The sequence below is a fragment of the Rhopalosiphum maidis genome, chromosome 3 (genome assembly GCF_003676215.2).
Source record: "Rhopalosiphum maidis isolate BTI-1 chromosome 3, ASM367621v3, whole genome shotgun sequence".
NCBI classification, from domain to species: domain Eukaryota; kingdom Metazoa; phylum Arthropoda; class Insecta; order Hemiptera; family Aphididae; genus Rhopalosiphum; species Rhopalosiphum maidis.
In genome coordinates, this window is record NC_040879.1 from 17593285 (window position 1) to 17615577 (window position 22293).

The 22293-nt window shown below is 27.5% G+C and overlaps 1 protein-coding gene across 1 annotated transcript in view; it reads left to right on the forward strand.

Moving 5' to 3' along the window:
• The first annotated feature begins 20230 nt into the window (after positions 1 to 20230).
• The window catches only part of LOC113558490, a 34435-nt gene continuing 32372 nt past the window's right edge, over positions 20231 to 22293 (forward strand). Inside the window, exon 1 of the mRNA XM_026963957.1 lies at positions 20231 to 20465. The gene's annotated coding sequence lies outside the window, so the exon portion shown is untranslated. The remainder of the gene's footprint in view (positions 20466 to 22293) is intronic.

Genomic DNA, 22293 nt, shown 5'->3' on the forward strand with positions numbered 1-22293 from the left:
GATTGACTATCTCATTGAATCTCCTGTTACAAAAGCCTCACTCCATTAAGTCATCTGACTCGATTAGATCATTCGTGTGAATCCTTTAAGACAAGAGCTGTGATATTTTGATCAAATAGTTCACGACTTTTGTCTGGTCATGCGGTCCCCCCGGGTGTGTCGACCAATACATTTCAGCGGTTGTTAGGATCACCACAAACAAGGATGAATACCTTCAATGAACTTTTGAAGTTCCCTGTCTATTATGTCCCAGAATGGCTATTTGGACGCTCACCTCCCCCCCTTCCCGACAGACAGCAACCATATTTTTGTTTGCCGCTACGTTACTGGAGTCTTCTAGAAGTATGAATCTCTTTGTGATGTTCTCGTTTAGGAATTATTCCCTCATTTCACTAATTTCTTCTTCCTTCTCATCTTCCATGCCACCATCGTTATCTTCATCTGGCTCGTAATCCAATCTATCACCTGGCACCTCAATTGACAAATTGTGTGCTGACTGATCTGTCGAGTCCGTTTTTGAGCTGCTCTCTGTTGTCTTCAATGATCTCACCTCCGATATTGATTCTATTGAGAACTCTTTTAGATTGCACAACAGCATATGTCGTGTCTAAGGCTAAGTTCTTTAGAGTGCCAATCTGATTTGAACTAATAGGGGCTCTGTATATCAAAATCTGCCTGTATAGCCCTGAATTATTCACTAAATCTTCTATTGGGTTCATTGTCCTGCGTATTTTTTTTTAAATTTATTGTAAAATATAAGCAGGCTTACGTGGCTACTCGTTATTTTAAATTTTTATAATAGAAGTAGATACATTTACAAAAAAATAACTAACTATTAGTGTTTTTAATAATAATTTTAAAATAGCGTGCATTTAAGACGTGTTAAAACATTCCAGTGTATTTGTAATTTATTCGTTTAATCAAATGGAAGTATATTAATTTTACTTACAATTAGATATTATATTATATTATATTTATATATAAATACATACGTAATCTATATTACAACTTTTACTAATAAATATATCGTGTTTAGACTCTATAGCGAAATTTGATTTTAGAATTGTTTAGAAGTGCACGTGACTACGATTTAACTCCCCCAAATTAACAATTTTAACATAATATTTGTAGAGTATGTAAATTTAAAAAATGTCTAAATGTTTCTTGCAGTAATGTATATATCAGGCGCGTCTCCAAGGGGTGAGGAGGTTAACGAAAAGACATTCCCATAACAAATTATAAAAATTACTCTAATTTTCAACAAAATAATAATGATCAAAATTTTTTATAATAAAAATAAATAGGTTATCACTCCCCTTCCCTTGAAAACGCCCCTGATATATATTATAATATAATAATTGATTATGCTACGACTATTGCAAAATTTTCTTATATCTATTCATGTTATTTTTTTATCCTGACCGGCTCACCATGAACTACTTGAAGTCCCAAATTCAATCAAATCTTATCATTTATTTTGCACTAATTTGTAACTCACGGTATTTGAATTTATGAAATTAACCACTGCTGGCCTTAAAATCTACAGGTTCACCAAGTTTTCGAGAGCTTTTTCACAAATTTATACATTACAAACAATATTTGAATAGTCTCAGTTTGATAAATTAGGATTAAGAATTACACTTAAATTTTTCAAATTTAATCTAAATTTAAATCTTCTGTCGAAATTTATTTTTCAACTATCTAACTATACTTTTTTTTTATCTAAAAAACCGGAGGAGGTTGTTAACTTTTCAAACGTGACCTGGTCCCTTCTCTCGGCTTATAACCGCTTAATTTTATCACTGGAAAATCCATTTAACTCTAACTCAAATAACGTATAAGATATGAAAAATATCATTCAGATACTTTAAATTTTTTATGTTCTAAAGTCCAAATTGTGTTTTATTTTTGAAATGAGTTGTACATGTTTATGGGTTTTTATGCTGATTGCAGGTTTACTGTTTACGATTAATAAAAATAAAATAAAAAAATATGAACGACCAAATAAATTTGCTTAAAGGATTTTAAAAACTAATTAACCTTTTTTTTAATCCAGGCCTAGTATTTTGTTTAAAACAGTTATACTATTTGTATTTTGTACAATCATTATAACAGAAACTTTTTAAAAGTACCTATTCAAGTACATACATAGATACTTATTTTGAAAAGTATTTAAAATATGTATTTTAATGTGTTGTAAAATAAAAAACAGTTAAAAAAAAATTAAGTATTTATTTTTAATCCTTAGAATATTGTATCTGATGAAGAAAAGCACTTGCTTATGTGTCAACTAAAATTGGGCAGTAATAAAAACATAACTCCAGGATTACGAAAGTTTGCCTTACATTATATGATACTCTTCATCTACATATTTATACTTAAGAAGAATATTTTCAAAAGTTCCAGCAGATATTAGTACTATCAGAAACTGGAACACTACAATATTAACGTATTCATTTTTTCAAAGAACGTGAATGTGAATGAGTTTTTTTTAAGCATTTATAACAATAATAACTATGATATTTTGAATTATTATAAATATATTATTAAATAACAAATGGAAATTGCAAACTATTAGAAATACTTATATAGTTATATCGCTAATTAATAAATATCAACATTATTATAAATGTATTTATTAGTTTATATTTTTACATTTTAATTATTTTGAGAAATATAATAATTTAGCTGGTAGTCAGTATGATCACTAGTAATAGATAATTCCACATCAATATTTTCATTTGTTATTTTACTATTTATATTGTTACTACAATTGTTAACTAAATTATAAAAAATATCAAATAATATTATTTACAATTGAGTGCAGAATGTATTATTATAATAACTAGGTAAATTTAAAATTAATAAACTATATAATTTTTAAGATTTTAAGTTTAAAAATAAAATAACTATCTAGTATTTTGTAATTGCTATTTACCAGCATTATCTAAATTGTTTTTTACTAGAAACATATAAATTAACCTTTATTTATTTCTTCGGCTGTATTCTAGTTGCGTCCCAAAGATATCTACGAAAATATGTCTAATCCGAATTGCGCCGCAATTTTAATTTCCTCCTTTTAAGCTTCATTTTTTTTTTTTTATAAACCACTAAAATATTTTAACATTTTTGGAAAAAATATTGTAAAAAAAAACTAATATTCCACGTTACAATTAACACGGGTTAAGATGGGTAGTTATTATTTTATGTTGAATGTAAACAAAAAAAAAATGATGTTTTAATTCTACTTTTATAATTTATTTTGTGGTGTTATAATAATATAAAATACATTTAGAAGACAAACTGTATGTATTTAGTGTAGCCAACCAGCCAAGCTTTTCAGTGATTTTTCACCACCAATCTTTTATCACTTTTTTCTTGAAATGTATATTTTCAATTATATAATTATATCTGTGAAATTAGTAACTGATTGACACTATGTGAAAAAATATTAGGAAGACAGAAGTAGACACGATCAGCGTTGTGAATTAACTCTAAAAAATACTTTAAAACCAACGACACATACATGTAACTATGTAAGTAAAAAATATTTGTGGTTATTAATAATGAAATAGAAAATAAATATACAACGACCACAGTAGGTACTAAATTCTTTGTTTAATTCTTAAATAAAAACATGCTTAAAAAATATAAACTTTAATAAATAATTAAAGGACAGTCTATTGACAAATATGTTATTCCGAAAAAACTCAATAATAGTTATTAAAATTATAATATTAACGGTTTATTTTGATATTTTTATTGTTTTTTCTAAATATTACTTGTTACTTACACTATCGTATTATATAGGTCACAAATCTATATTTTATCTAGTTTTCATTTTATCAATTTATAAAACTAAACCACATATTTGTGTAAGTTTTCAGTAAATACAACAATAGAAATTAATATTAAAATTTAAAGAGATTTTTATACACAAATAAGTGGCCTAGACGCTTAGTAGGAAATAACAGTAAAATTAAATTCTAGTCTAGTTCTGAAAGAATTAAGTAAGGTAACTAACTGTGGCAACTGACTGGCAACTGGCAAGCACTAAGCAGTGAAAGTAAATGATAGGTAATGCATCATTGTAATGTGTAGGTAATACAAGAAACTTTATAAATGTATAATATAGGTGTTTTTTTGATTAGTATTTTAATATATAAAAATTGAAACAGCCACAATTAATAATAATCGTAAACCTAACTAAAAAGTTGATACTATGAATATAATTCGTGGCCCCTTGACTTTTAGTATCTAATTAGGTAACTAATGTTTCCCTTTAATTATTAGCTATTAATATAATAAATTAGTTTTTATATTTAATTAATATAAATACGACATTTTGGAATAAATCTAGTTTAGCGCCTACGCGAATTTTTGAATTTTTTTTTCAGAAACCTAGGTTTACCTAGATAAAAATTCGCGGAAATCAGTAGTTTTCAAGTTATAGCTGATTAAAATTTTCGATTTACATTATAATCCTTAAATACCCAGTATGTTTAATATCGAGATACTTCAAGTGTTCTAACCTACGATTCTTGATGAGCAGGGTTGTTCGATTACCTCATACAAAAATTGATTTTTTGCACTTTTTTTATAACCTAGCACTTACGTGAATTTTTCATTTTTTTTTTTGTTCTCGCTCGTACATTTAAAAACGAAAATATCCCTCGATTTGTATGCAACACCACCCCAAGTAAGCCTAGTCAACTTAGGTAAATCAACTTTTTAAGAATGATGGTCAAATTGACGAAAATCATTTGTTTTTAAATTACTATCTCATGAAGTTCGCGGTTATACGTATTTTACACATTCATACAATATTTTATTTACCTATTATACACGGAATATAATATTTAAAAATTAAAAAAAAAGAATAAATATCAATATACGATAATGTACTGATAACAGTGCCCTTTTGAGTTATTTAACATATTTACAACATCCAAGTGTTATAACTCAAAAACTAAATTTGACCGTTCAATTCTGATTGCACTATCGTTCTCAGTATAAAAAACTCCATTAATGTGGTAGAAAAAAATTTAGAAAACTGCGTGGGCGCTAAGCTAGATTTACACCGAAATTCTTTATTATAAATATAATATATTTATTTATTTTTTCTAGGTATACTTCGAAATTATAATTATAAATGGCAAAAAACAAAATATTTTTCTGGATAATATGAAAATTAAAAATTAACAACTAGGAATATTAATACAATTTATAAGTTAATATATGTTAACGTAGTGGTAAATGAGTTAAGTCAAAGTTAAGTCAATTAAAACATCCAACTAGTAAGTTATGTTAATAAGTTAAAATTACTAAGCTTTTACTTTATTAACTAGCTAATACCCAACCGTGATTGATAAAAAAAAACTGTAAACAAATCTTAAAATCAATTGACTGTAAGTTGCGTGAGGTATAAATATAATTATGGATTATCTACCATTTAACAGCTGTTTACACTTATGCTGACATACAGTCACGTGTCAAACTGTCAACGTGAATCTAGTACTTTATTGTACTCAAACGATACTGCATTGTCGTTGTTACAACTGATAATAATAAAATATGTTGCTTAGGACTTAGATTATGTAAAACTGTGGATTACAATATTAGATTACGTTTCTGGTTGCTGAAATGATTTGTTGGCTCAATAGCTCCGGTAAAATCGGAGGTGGATAATAATTAAAAACATACTTTAATTATATCCCGTCTGACGTCATACTATACAATATAGTTAAAGCGGGATTACTCAAGTACCTACGACGAAAAAGTTTAGAAAACATTTTTGAAACACATTTATAGTATTGCACATATTATGATTTTATCGCAGGTATCATAATATTTTACCGTAAGTCTTGATAAATAACTACAAACGGTAGTTGATAATAACTCACTTTGGTAAATATTTACTATTTAAAATGTTATACGCATTATATATATATATACTATTGTATATTATATTATATGTATACTGCACGTGTTTGATTTTCTTATTCGTCTGACGCCTTTATGTTCGCTGTTCAGTCAAATAATTTTGACGAGCAAACAGAGTGATGTCAACTTTTCACAATTGATCAAACTTACACTTGATAAACTAGGTTTTAGTCGAGATAACACACACAATTAACTACTGATGAACTACGCGATTATGCCTTCTGTATAAACAATGTGAGTTGATTGCCCGTTTAGAATTAATATATCATATGCCGTCTGACGAGATTAAAATTAAACACCGTCTATTTGTACTTAAACGCTCAATTAAACAATTATCCATGTCCCCTATTAAACGCGATGTAATAAAATAAAAATTGTTATGTTTTAATTTGTATTTTTAATTCCTAGTATTTTTTCAACTCGTGTATTTGATAGGTGCGAAACAATGCTGGCAAGCTAAAATCATTCACACCTATAATATGTTTATCTATTATATTGTGAATTATAATTCATATTGCATCATTGTACAACACAGATACCTATTATAATTATTTGTTTTTATTTAGTTAATACAATATATTATTTTTACATTTTATTATAAATATTTATAAATAGTACCTGCCCGTATAATTTAATGTTAAATATAACCGAGCTATGTTGTATTGCTAACAATAACTCTTACTTCTTAGTAACACGTATACAATATTATAGTTTATAATAGTAACCATCGTGATTTTATGTTTTGAATCGTAGTATATAACAATTGAATACAATTCTATAGAAATTTCAAAAAAAATATAATCTATAATCTTGATTTAGATACTTACCGGATACAATAGTGGCGCTTTCAAAATTAGTATAAAACGTAATTTGTATACCTAACAATAATTTTCAACTGTCCAATCTAAAATAGAATCTAAAATTTAAATAAATATTTTTTCAACTTTAAACTTGAAAAAATATTTGTTTGAAACGTACACATCAGAATGATTTGAAATATTATATCATTCTATAAGAATGCAATATAAAAATAGGTCAATGAGCTTCTAAGTTAAAAATTCAAGTAAAAAAAAAAATAAACAAATACAAATTTGTGTTATTATTGAATTTAACACTTATATCAGTGGCGTATTAATGGGGGGTGGCCGAGGGGGCAATGAAAAAGAATATTATTTAAAACAGTGTCTCCTCCCTCCTTTCCCCCAAAAAAATCAAAATATATGTAATCGTTACTCAAAATTATTTTCAGGGGGGGGGGTTGAACCCCAGAACCCACCTGTATACGTGCCTGCATATTTATATTGTATATATATGACGTATATTATAATACTAAATAGTTATTAGTTGGTAGCATAAAAAGTTGTCCTTGTATAGAGTGAAACTTCCATATAACGAATTTCATTTTACGAAATTTTCTGTTTAACGAAATATTTTTAAGAACTATGACCTTCATTGTTAATGAATACGTAATTCTATTTAATGAATTCCTCCATATAACGTATTTTTTTTTTTTTTGTTGCTTATTCGACTTCGTTGTATGGAAGTTTCACTGTGTATCATAAATTTTAGATTCTGAATAGAACAATGATTGTTTGATTTAATTTAGACTATTTTATGCTAAATTGTTTTCCTTGTAAAAATGTGATGCCCGTCATCACCTTATATAACAGTAAAAATAATTCAATCTTTAACATTGTTGAGAGTGGTTTCTGGTAGTGAATTTGATGTAGATAATTCTTTTGTGCTTAAGATTTTTTTTTATAAAGTTTAACTTACTTTGTTATTATGTTGTTATAATTAAAACAAAAACATTAATTGCAGTAACTTGAAAATTTCATTAGACCTTAAATTACCATTTTCTATACACAATGAAATTATCAAAATATTATGAATAATTAAAATTGACATATTTTTTTTCTATAAATATTAATACAAATATAATTCATATTTTTTCATACGTTTTACTTAGAACAACTTAAAAAAATATCTAAAACACATAGGTAGTCGCCATTTTATATTTATAAACATTTGAAGATCAAATTTCTTTTGTTATCACGAAGATTTGCAAATTATTTTTTAAGTTAAACTTTATAAAACTCTAAATTGGCCTTGTAGAATTCTAAATATGTCAAAAATACACAGTAAATTTTTTTTATCATAAGAAATTCTTATTTAAATGAAAAATTACGATTTTATTATTTTCTATATACGATAAATTTATCCAAAATCCACGATACGTATTATTGACTTAAGATGCAATCACAATAATGTATTATATATGTATTATTATAATAATTAATAATACACAGTGCCAGCGCTAGGTATTGCGGGGCCCTGTACAAGATATTAGCCATTAGGTACCCCAGAGTACCCCATTCTAATATTATACATGTGTGATGTGTAGTATAGAATAATAAATTTATAGACTTATAATTTGTTAATTTAAATTGTAATTATGTAAAATGTCAATAATGTGTCTCACGGTATTAAGATGATAATTAAAGATCGTGGAGCCCTTTAACAAGAGCGGGGCCCTGGACATTTGTCCCATTTGTCCTCCCCTAGCGCCGGCACTGATAATACATATTATAATACATACGATGTATTTGGAAAAAATCAATTCTTTATATTATACCGTACTTACTAATAGAAAAATAAATTATTAAATGTAAAGTTTCTTCTTTTTAAATTAATTAAAGGATACCCTTAGACGCAGAGGCTGATATACCGTCTCCGCTTAGTTTTTGTATGGAATTATGTATTAAACATTTTAAATTTAACTATTAATATATGCATTACAATGACCTCCAAAATGACTAGTAAGTAGTAACCAAAACTTGTAACCTATAACTATACAGCAGAGTGACTACTTCGCTGTTTTTAGTTTTAAGTACATTTTTTGGTTTAACCGACATACGGTGCCTGGCAATTTAATTAATGAAAAGTTCAAAACCTTATTATAAATGATTAAGCAATAGATTGACATTACAAATATAATTAATTAAAATTAATGTATAAAGACAAAGCATACTTACTAGGTAGCAGTTACATAATAGTTGTATTTAAATAAATATGTAAATATTTTGACTTTTTTATTACATTTAATATCTCATTCGTGGATATGATACAAATAATTGAGTAATTCATTAATTGTAAGTAGGTGCGAAACGAGAGATATCATAGATTCAATTTACATTTATCGTTAAAAACGTATATACACCACATATTGATTGATTAATAAGCAACAGTTAAATGGGCGTGTTAAAAGTACTTAGCAAAAAGTTTATCTTTTACTCAGACTTGACGTTGCATGCCTTAAGAACATATTATCCAAGTATACAATAACCAAATGTATTATTTGTTATCATTAGCCTTCTCAAGTAAATACTTTTAAACACGAATGCATTTTAAATAGGGACTTTAATAATATCTAACTGACATCTGGAAATAAATAATTCAAAAATGACTTATTTTGTTGGTTTTTATTAACTTACAAATAATTTTTTTAAATCTTATTTCTTAATGATTACTTAAATTGTATACAGTCTGTGGCTATCAGTTATATTGTAGATACCTATTAAGAAAAATACCTTAATAATAACTGAATGTATACCCAATAAGTGTGTTCGTGTGTACCTATAAAGTAATCATTACTAATTTATATAATATAAAAATATAGGTAGGTATTTAACTGTAGTAAATTATTTTAATTATGTGTCAATAATTTTAATTTCTTATCGAATATTAACTGTTTTTGTTGTTGAGTGTTTGGCTTATATTTTAAGGATCTATGACATTTTAATAAATTTAAAGATTAAAAAAATTCCATATAGGTATACCACTGGATTCACATATTGCAGACAGACTATAATATAATGTGTATCGTGTATGTACTGTATACCTAATTAAGCATATTGTAAATTATATATATATTATATAATATATAAATTCCCATAATTCTATTATAGTTCCTATAGGTTGATACGTATATAGGTAATAGTTGTATAATAGATAATTCTATAATGACGTATTGTTTCGAGAAAGCATTTAGACTGCATTTTATTGGTATGCGTCTGTTAATTTATGTTGTTGCATGCCTAGTGATAATATTGTTTCGATATTTTAAAACAATCTCTAGAAATACCTGTTATTAATTTATTCAATCATTATCGGTTTTTTAAGTGGTTCGTATCTTACGAAACTAGCGATTCGATGATCGGCAATGGGCAATTGATGGAATTAGCTATACATTATATAATATGTTATAATATTAGATGTCAGCAAAATTATTATTTTATATTTAGTTATTGGTAAATCGAGTTATCGAAGCAATAAAAGAACGAACACCACACGACCAATTGTTGTGTTTTTAGTTGTAGACACTTATGGTAGAGCCATGTTAATGGACAGTGCATAATCGTTCAGTGATACTACTCACTATTATTTTTAACCAACGTTGATGCAATATTCAGTATGAAATTTCTTAAAAATCAATTTATGTATCATAATTAATTAAAATTTCAAACTGTTCTACCGAGCCTAAACGTTTTCCCTAATTTTTTTATTTTTATTTTATCGGTTGTTAAGAAGAAATTATTACTTTCGATCCCCCAAAGTACCTACTAAAATCACTTTTCTATAAAAACAAATATAGGGATATATGAAGTTGAAAATTATTTTTTTTTACAAGGCAAAGTGTCATTAGACACACACACACAAATTTAAAAATTGATTATGCTTGATATGAATGCTTAAAATTGATATGCTTTCTTTCACACACACACATGCACAACAATTATCAACTAAACTAATTTTTCGATCAGAAAAGATATACAAGTTGAAAAGCTTAAAAGTTTTAATTCTCCAAAAGGTGCTCGATACAAAAAAAAAATACACATTATAAAATCAATACTTCCGCTGCTCCACTCAGAACCTAAAATATAAATATTTTTTTAACTTGAACATTTCTTAGTAATTTATGATATAGAATAATATAATACCATTCTTCTATTTGATTTTGTTATTATTTTTTTGGTACATTATCAAGAGAAATCTCTGGTTAATCCCGAACGTCGTCTATACTATACAGTACTCATTACCTAAAAAAATATTTTACTTTATTACTTCTCTGTGTTATACCTATTTTTAATACTTTAATCGGTGGTGATATTTCAGCATTTTAACGATATTCAACGACGTTTGCAGTTCATTCCATCTCAATCACCCAACAAAAAGCGTTATTAAGACCCGAAATTCAGTACACCAGACCTTGTAATATATAATATCATCGTTTGTTATGTCTACGTGCATAAATAATGTTTTAATGTTTTGGAAAATAATCATCATCTATGGCTCGCAAATGATTCGTCGTTGACATATTGACTCAATTTAAAAAAATTTATAATATGAATATAAATACTTCTAATGGAATTTGAAAAAGGGATTATTTTTGCGGGACATTTCTATTGTATGTAAAGGTACAATAATAATAATAATTGAACAAAATATACTTGTAAATGGTACTATTACAAATTTTCTTTGGTCGTAAATTTCGTTTCCAAATTGACCCAACGAATCACAAATATGCTATAGACATTATAAGAAAATATTAAGTATAGTCTTTCATTTACTACTGGCAGTCATTGGATGGATTTGCAAATTTCCCTTAGGTACATTTTACTATTTAAAGGGCAACATTCAAAATATTCAACAAGTTCTGGTTAAACACTGATATAAAGATAAGGTATCTATTTACTTTAAAAATAATCTCCATCATGATTAATGAACCAGCCTATCCATAACTGTAGCACGAGTTTTCTTTTCTAAAAACAAGTTAATACAAATTATTATTGAAGGATATAAATCAGTCCTCATCAACATGATAATATTGGTGATTGATTAATTAAATTATTATTAATAATAAGTACCTAAGTACTGAAACAATTTTAAATAAAATATTAAAGATGAGTTTCTTATTATAAATAACACTACAGTGCACTTGTGCTTTCTAATATGTACCTAACTATGTTGCCTAATAACTTAATAATTTAGTAATTAAAATTAATTATTTATTGCGATTTCTATAAATAAATAACTCTATTTAAATTATATATGTTAAATTTTTTTTTAAAGGTACCATTCATCAAAATTTATTTTTATTTCTGAATCTTAGATGTTAAATAAAAATCGATTGTGAATTTACATTGTATATAATATAATATAAATTGTTTTTAGTATCAATTAATGTACTTGCCTATTAATTGTATTCATTATGCACTATATATGCACACTATTATTTTTATACGTATGCTACGTACAGAATATTTAAATTGGCCTAAAATAAAAATAACATTCCGGTCCAATGAAGCTTAGTTATATCCGGGCCTTTCCCTTTTTTCAGTCATCAATCACTATACACAGTCAGCGCCGTGTTAACCAATTTGTCGTCAATAGAATAATTGTCTAATGACGCCATTCGATGAAAAATTACATTTTAATAATTATCACATTCTTAACTTTTTTTATTTTTAAACAAATCTGAATAATATTACGTCTACAACAAAATATCGTGTATTGTTCTGTGTACTTAGTACATATACAAAAAATGATTAGATACCAGTTCTTCAGAAGTTCGAACTCAATACTAGTTTACTGATAAAATTATTCTAGGTCAAAATATAAGGATACAATAATGTCTAAATTAAATAACTTATAAAAATCACAACTAGTGTACATAGTTTTTAATGTTAGTTATTATCCTATATCAATGTTATATTAATGTTAGCTTAATTTTATTAAAATATTTAAGTTATTAATACTAATTATTATTTTACCTGATTACCGACAAAACTGTGACAAAATGGATCAATTTTTATCTGTTAGATGCCTGAATTCAATGGGTAAGTCTCGTGTTTTTTTTGATTTGAAAGTACAACGAAAAATCAGTTTTATGGTGTATAGTTCGTATATATTTATACTTGCAATCAGTATGAATAATATAAATATGCGTTCACAATGAAAACATCATTAAACTATAACACCGTAAGCGGGAAATCCTCGTGAGATTCGTATTTCTAGTTATCGCTGTGGTACGAGATTTAAACTTAACAATAATAGTATGTTCACTGTTCAGCCAACAGCTATCTATAGGACGATGTTAATCCCTTTATACGCAAAACTTTTTTTAATTTTAGTAAACAATGCTTATGAGAAATCCTGTATTGAATTTTCAATTCTTAGGTATTAATATTTTTAATTACAAAATAGTTTCCATATTATCATAATTCATAGTATTGACGAATATCATGAAAATTGTTCGTTTATTAATATTGATAATATAATACGTTAGATATTGTAATCACTGGACAAACAACCTAAGAGGAATCTATCACAATATATTTTCAATCTTTTACTGAAAAGTATTGATTGTCAATATACATAGAAAAAAATACTTGTCTACAATTTTAATCGTCTATGAATATCTCTCATAAATGAAATAAAATATTTTGAAAATTACGTGTTTAGAAAAATCTATTTGTAAGTATCAATGAATAATGATCTACGATTTTTACTGCTCCAAGATTTGATGACTGGTACAAAAATAGATATAAAATAATATACATACTATTATCTTCATACATTATATGATGTAAGTATACCCACACGGCCACACTGCACAAAGCACACAATAGTTATAAATTATATTCGTGTAAAGCGTAGGTATTCAACGTAAAATATTATACAGATGTCATACATATTTTGACACTTCGTTGTACGATTTACAAAAATAAGTAGGTACTGTTACGTTACTACTATTACTATATAATAATGTTATATTGTCATATATTGTGCCTCTTATATCTACATTCTAGAGTACCTACGATAGTTATTAAATCGTTATAATATGCTACCTTGCTACATAGGTGGTATTAAAAAAAAACATCTCATTATTAATTCGTTTAGTTGGCACAAACATATTAATCTACTTAAGTAGATATATAAATATACCTATGCTAGTATATGTGCTTTTACTGATGTTTAATGTCGGATAATTTAGAATAGATAATCATTTTTATTTTTATTATTTTTTAAAGAATTATAATACGAAAAATAAATATTTTATTTCTAAACAATTGACTGCATTCTTATATTAATTAAAAAATATCAAAAAATATAAATGAACATAGCGATGTATTGATTTTATGACGATGGGTGTTTTTTTGTGTTAAATTACTTAATGTAATGTATATACTTGGACCATAAAATCCAAAGAATTTAAAAGGATAATTATTTTTTATAGACATTTAAGTTCAAATTCAAACGAAATTATTTGAATTATTTATTTTTCGGAATTTAAAACTTTTACTTAGATTATATTATTCTAATTTTTACTACATGCAATAATATTTTTGATTTATTTTAAAATATTATCTTTTTATTTTTATACTATAAAATTACTTATTTTACTGATGTAACGGTGTTTACAGAAATATTTTATTACATTTTGAGTTACATAAGAGCTATATTATGTGCTGTTAGTTTTGATATTAGTGTGAACTGACCTATTATAACATTTAAAGGCTAAGATTATTATCCAGGGCTCAACGGAAGCCATTTATTGATATTATTTTTAAGTAAACTATGATAATTTTAAAATGTGCAGTTTCAAAAAGATCATAACTTATTTAAGAATAATAATATTAATAAAAGGCTTCCGTGGGGCCCTGGATAATAATCTTACCTTTAAATTTTATAAAAGTCAGTTCACTCAAATATCAAAATTAACAGCGCAATATTGAAACTGGTAAACGGAAATTTGCTGTTGTACATGTCGGAGACAACACATGCGTGTACTACATCATCTTATTATGAAAACATGTGAACTTATTGATAACTGGCAATGATCTTTAAAATTAAAAAGTAATTAGGTAATCAATTATTAATTAAATATATTTTTAAAAAAACATTAAATAAATACTCTTTTATTGTATACATAAATAAATAGGATATTGTAAAATCGAACCTATTCATGCCATTATACGACAGATAAGTCCATGTTTAATTATGAGTTAATATCAACTTATAATATTATTTAAAAAAAAAGGGTGGGCAAGTGAGTATCACTCTGCTGTACAGTAAAGATGGAGAGTAGGTTACTGTAATGGATGTGTTAAATTTGAATGCAACGACAGGTATCATTGTATATAAAAAATGATTCTGAACGGAGATGATTTGTCAGTCTAGGATATATTATATTATTACCTATATTTAAATTGTAATACATCGTTGTTTTACGCGATTTCGTAAAAAATTTAATTTCATACGCTCATAAAATGTTTTCTATATTGACGCTTGAATTTTTTTTTACAGTTACAAGTATATGAAGAAAAAGTTATGGAGAACCTTGTATTGGGATTTTTAAGCTTAGGTATAAATCATAACATTTTCGCAATTTTGACAATTTCATAAACATTTGAACATTAAATGCGCAGAAACAAAAGTTGTGACTAACGATTTTTGATTCTTTTTTTCACTACGATAAGTATAACTTATTATAAACTTTGTATTAAATTTTAAAGATTTTTTTGAATGCCAATTTTTGTTTATCAGCATTTCTAAAAAAGCTTAAATAGCTTAAAAAGTCAACATATTTAGAAATTTTAATCATAAATAGATAATGCTAATATAAAAATTCGTTGAAAATTTCAAGTATTTATAATGATTCATTTTTAAGTTACAGCAAAATAAAAAAATCGATTTGGTTATAAACTGGTTATGCGTAAAAATTCCCGTTTTTTCGTTACTTTTTTAGGTTTTTCCTGATGCTTTTGAAAACTACTGGAAATTGTTTACTTTTGACCCGCCGAACAACCAACTAGATTAATTTTCCTTTTCAAAGAGGTGGTAGAGTCAAAAATCAAAGCACTATTACTACTCTAAAACGTGATGACAGACACAAAAATAAAAAAGACACAATGATTATTCATTGTAAAATCAATACATTTATTATTCATCACTCAGTTCAGTATCTAAAATATTATAATAATTATCTACTATAATCTTTGAAATAAATATGATTTTTTTGGACGAAAACCTAAACCACTATACTGCCAATGGAAAATAAATTATTATACTAATAATAATATAAATATATGATAAAATATCCTTAGAAATATACGCTGATATACCTGTTTTTGCTGAGAATCGTTAATCGTATGCAATCATTTATCATTTAATTTAAATTTAGTGCATCCATAATCCACTTACTAACGAGGTACAAAAGATACATACAAAATATACAATACAACAGAGCGAGATTCTGAGCGGAGTGATGAAAGTATTGATTTTATAATGATGTGTTTTTTTATATCAGTAAGTATATACATATGATAGTTGTTGAAAAATTCTTCAATTTTAAACTTTAAAATGTTAATGTGGTGGTTTCTGATAGGAAATTGAATTGGATTGTTCAGTTATAAATCATTAATGTGTATCAAAAATAAAATTTTAAAATTTGTCAAAATCACGAAATTTTGCAGATTGTTTTGCAGTTGACATTTTATAAAATGTTAAATTTTTATAGCAAGACTTGAAAATAAAAATGTTCATAAATTATTATTCACACTGAAACCAAAAAATCTAAACACAATTTTTTATAGACATTGAAACAATGTATTTAAAAAATGAATAACAATGTTCATTATTTTATTATAACTCAAAAATATTATCCATAAAACTTAAAACGTTTACGTTAAATATGAACTTTATTAAACGCAAAATATGTAGATTAATTTTAAAATATTACTTATTCATACCATGAAGCAATTTCACACTTTTTTAATAACAGTAATAAACTATGATATAAATATATATTATTTTAATAATTAAATATTAATTATATAATAAATTATATGTTTTTGACTAAAAATAAATTAGTTTACTGTAGTACTAACTACTAATAGTAAAATAAATAACTTTAATAAAAATATCAAAAAACATTTTATCATTAAAGAGTACTTATCATTGCTATAGGCTGCAGACAAACTATCTTTGTTCGGGAATAGTTTTTCGTATACAATAATATATCATCGAATTTAAATTTAACACATCAATTACAGTGACCCACTTTCCCACATTTTTTTTTTGTTTGTACCTTTTTGTTTAAGCCCTCTCTTCATAAGTGATCATTTAATTATTAAAATGTCTTAGTAAAATACTAAAGAACTCATTAATTTTATTATTTTGTCGAAGTCAATTAAATATAATATTCATGACCTGAAAATTAATTTGTATTAATTCTACCCATGCATTTGTTAATGTAAATGGGAACAATATAGCTAAACGAAACAACGATGATTTGCTTTTTAATTATTATAAAAATTGTACAATTATATTTATTTTTTTCTTTAAATTTATTATTTTTATAACATTCATATATTCAAATAAGCTGTAGAATTGTATAATGCAACGATACCGATTAACTAACCCATAGACAAATATTTATGTATTTTATAAAATTATTTATTAAAAATTTAACTATTATATGAATAATAATTCAAAATTACATAAGTATTGTAGAGTTAATATTTGTGTTTACCTTGTATAGTATATAATTATTTGAAGTATTTAAACTTACATTTTTGTCTTATTTCATAAAGTTGATTGACAAAGTATAATAATATAACAAATTTTCTTGACCGAAGTACTGAGATAAACCGAAGATTTAAAATTCTTATTAAAATGTAAAAAGGGTATTCCCTAAATGTGTATTTATTTTAATTGTTAAATTATATATCTATATTGTACACGCATATTAATATAATTAAATATGACATTTTTTTCTGGTCGGAGAGTGGAGACCCTAAATTGTGTTTCGAAGTCAAACGAATTGTTTCCCTTTTCTATTTTCTGATTACGTCCTATAGTAAATAAGTAGGTACCTAAGTGCTAAATTTAAAATATATAAAATATAATGAAGAGGTATACAATAATAATGATAATAATAAAAATATATTTCCAAATTCGTAAAAATTTAAACTTAAGACGTCCATGAAAAAAAATAAAATAAAATTACACTCAAATATGTTCGTTTTATCCGATGATAAAAACTCATGACTAACTTTGTGTTACATTTTCAAATCTTAGGTATAAATATTAAAAATATTATGAATTTAGTAAAAAAAAATTGGGTGTTATTGACGAATTTTGTAAAAATTTCCACTTTCACTTAGACGCTTATAAAAAAATATCGTGTCTACATATTTTCTACATTTTTTAGTTGATGTATGTATTAAATTGTTATTAACATTTATAGAAAAATTAACATTAAAAATCGAGAATGCTTATATTCATAAATAGCTCAAAAACCGTCAAAATATTTTAATATGTACTTATAGAAAATGTTAATAAGACTACTTGGTGAAAATTTCAAATAAGTATCTACGTTTATTTACTTTTGAATAACGCCGAAAAAATAAAATTGATTTTCGCAAGTCTAATTTTTCATTAACTTGTTTTTCCTAGTTATTTTGAAAAATATTTTCAATTTTTACCTCTTAAAAGTATTATATACATTAAATTTGACTTCAAAGACCAACCTCGATGTTGAAGTTTAAAGCATTTTTTTTACTATAAATTGTGTATTTTTTTTTTATTTAATTCTGAAAAATCATTTGAATAAATTTCACGATAAAAATACAGTTTGAAATGATTTATATATCTCCTGTAAGCGTTGCTTATATTGAGTGTTGGATATAGATAACTATAAATTGTAATATAGATTTTTACGTAGATAAAATATACCCCTGATCTGACTGATCATTATATGCAGATTTGATAATTGCATAATATGGAAGGGCAAAAATGAAGTGGGTATAAATTAAATAATCCCAATAATGATACAAAAAATATAAAAAATAACAGCCTGACAAAGCAAATATATAATTATTATACTATGCTTCATAATGTTATTACTCATTAGTAACACGAGTTATTTTAAATATTCAAAACATTTTCCATATTTACATGTATACAACCAATTATTTACAATTTTTTTTTCCAATATTTCTATATTATATAATAATTCATAGTATAGTTATATTTTAGATTTCAGGCATAGTCTAAAAGTACGCACATAGGTACATAGGTTACAAACGGGCTTACAGCTTTCGGGTAGAAACACTCATAAGTTTCGTGAAGAATGCGTAGGTACACGGTTATAATTAATAACACTGCAACAAATTCTGCGATATAAAGCTTTGGTAATTGATGAAAAAAAAAAGGAAAAAAGGAAAAGGAAAAAACTAACGCTCAATTCTATTGGAAATGCCCACTATTTCGTGCACACCCAACTCATATACTAAACAGACCATGGTTCTAGAGACCCGTCGGACTGGTGTGTATTCACGTCAGTGGCATTACCTATTCCTTTGCCAATCTGCACTATATTGAAATGCTATACATTATCGTGTGCCGCGCCACACGCATTAAATTACACTCGTTAGAGCCGCCGCAAAACACGAGCCCACCGTCACCGGTCGTGTACAGGACGTGGCCGAAAAAAACGTCGAAGGACCGTGTGATTCACGCGATCGGAGCCGTCGTGCACGCGTGCACGTGTGCGTCCACAAACGTGTACACACGTTATAATATGATATATACATAATACATAACGCGGCGCGTGGTATCAAAAATATGCTAAGATCAATATTGCACGCACAAGTTGCTCCGCGCGCCCGAAGTTTGCCGAACGCGTGCAGCGGACCGCCGAGGTCTCGCGATTCCTGGAATTTGCCGATACGTTATACCGCGGCCGGCGGTTACTATCCGTACACTACGCACACACACACACACACATATATATATATACATACGTATACCGTCGTCGTTATTACGCCCCGACCGGCGCGCACCACCGCGGAACGTCGCGAACCGCCGCCGCCGCCGCCACCGTCCCGCGGGCGCCGTGTCGCTCCCCGTCCGAAACGCCGACGGCCGACGACGACCCGCACCCGCACCCGCCCGTCCGACTTTCAGGACCGATCCGATGGTCTTCTGCATACCGGCGTAGTGGGCAGGAGGAAGAGGGGGGGATGACGCGGCCCGTCCCCGCCGCCGACACTATCGTTTCACGTACCATGCGGGACGAACGCGAGTCCCGTCCCGTCCGTATAAAGCTATTATTATTGTCGCGGACGCTATCATCGCACGTGGTCGCGGCGGCGGCGACGACGACGACGACGAAGGGATGATGTCTCGGCGACGACCGCGCCGCTAGACCTACCGACCACTAGCCCACCAGTCCCCCTCGACCGACCGCCGTTCCTGTCGCCCGCCCACGGCTGACGTCTCCCCCCCCATCCCTCACTTCCGTCGCGAATACCGCCGCCAGAGGCGGTTGATTTCTCGCCGGCGCGCGCGACCACGATGTGTTTCGAAAGAGCCAATGACGGTGAATCCGTCGAGTCCTATCCGTGCCACGGCGCCCGAATACCGTGCTTGTGCACACACCGCGAATGAAAACGGTAAGTGAAAACGATAAGTATACTGTTTACCTAATTCATATTTGGGCGCAAATGGGAAATTGAATCGACGAGTGTCGACGAGTACTATCATTTTTTTTTTTCAACCCCTCTCTTTCTACCCCTTCCCCCCATCCCACCACAACAATCAATTTAGAACTATAATTAAAACAACTCTTAATAACACTGGACATAATTAAAATATAAAATTTATACATTCGTAGATTACGGGGACTTTATTTCCACTGTGTGGACGGCTAAGCTAACTATGATAATTACCTATTTGCGCCTGTGCGCGATACTATTCACAATAATAATTGCATGAGTTCGCCTGTGTATAATGTAATCGTTTTACTATTTCCTTTAATCTTTAAGTTTATCTTGATCCATTGAAACTCTAAGCTCAGTCTTTATTTTTCGTAAAACAGAATTTAAACGTTCACATCTTGGCTGAACTTATGAATAATAAATAGTCTCATTTACAGTTTAACAAATTAATTAATGCTATATGCCTTGTTTATTATTTACTACTGTTTAATTAGTTATTAATTGTAACAAATAACTTTTAGACATTTAGATGTACATCATTATCAATTAGGTATACATTTTGAATCAAAATTGTAGTTAATCAATTTTTTGAAAACTGTCATTTTATTTTGAAATTATGCAAATTTAATAGGTAAATTCTGAAATCAACAAAGGACCTACTAGTCTGTTATTTGCAATAATTGCATTGTTGGTGTCCGGGCATCACAATAAGACCGGGTTTTGAAGAAAACAAATACAAAAAAATTGGAAAATAATAAATAATAATTCAATGATTAGATTTTAACTTTTGAACATTTAAAAAATACTCTAATTACGAACAGGTTTTGGTTTTATTTCTCTATTTCGTTATAATTCAAAAACCAACAACAATAGATACTTAAAATTTTCACCAAGTATTTATATTATTATGTTCTGTACATAGTATAATATTCAAAATATACTTGATATACATTAGTTATGTATGGACAATTATTGGATTTTTAAATTGTTTTAGTAATTTTAGATTCTGAACGGAGTGATGAATATTGTATTGATTTTACAATGATGTGTGTTTTTTTATTTTTGTGTCTGTCATCGCGTTTTGGAGTAGTTTAGTGCTTTGATTTTTGACTCTACCACCTCTTTTAATTTTAAGGAAAATTAATCTAGTTGGTTCTTCGGCGGGTCAAAAGTAAATAATTTCCAGTAGTTTTCAAAAGCGTCAGGAAAAACCTAAAAAAGTAACGAAAAAACGGGAATTTTTACGCATAACCAGTTTATGACCAAATCGATTTTTTTATTTTGCTGTAAATTAAAAACGAATTATTGTAAATACTTGAAATTTTTACCAAATGTTTATACAGTAAAATCCCGTTTCAACGAACTCCAGGAGACCGAATTTTTTTTCGTTATAACGGAAATTTTGTTGTATTGGTATTCGTTGTAACGGGAATTTACTGTATTAGCATTATCTATTTATGATTAAAATTTCAAAATATTTTGACTTTTTTAAGCTATTTATAGACAATTGAAATTTTCGATTTTTCTAAGTTTTTTTTTGAAATGCCGATAAAAAAAATTGGCATTCCAAAAAATCTTTAAAATTTAATACAAGGTTTATAATAAGTTATACTTATCGTAGTAAAAAAAAAAAATCAAAAATTGATAGACACAACTTTTTCTTACAAGCATTTAAAATTCAAATATTTATGAAATTGTCAAAATCGCGAAAATTTGCAAAGAATTTTGAAGTTAAATATTCATAACATTTTTGAGATTCATACCTAAGGTTAAAAAACCAATA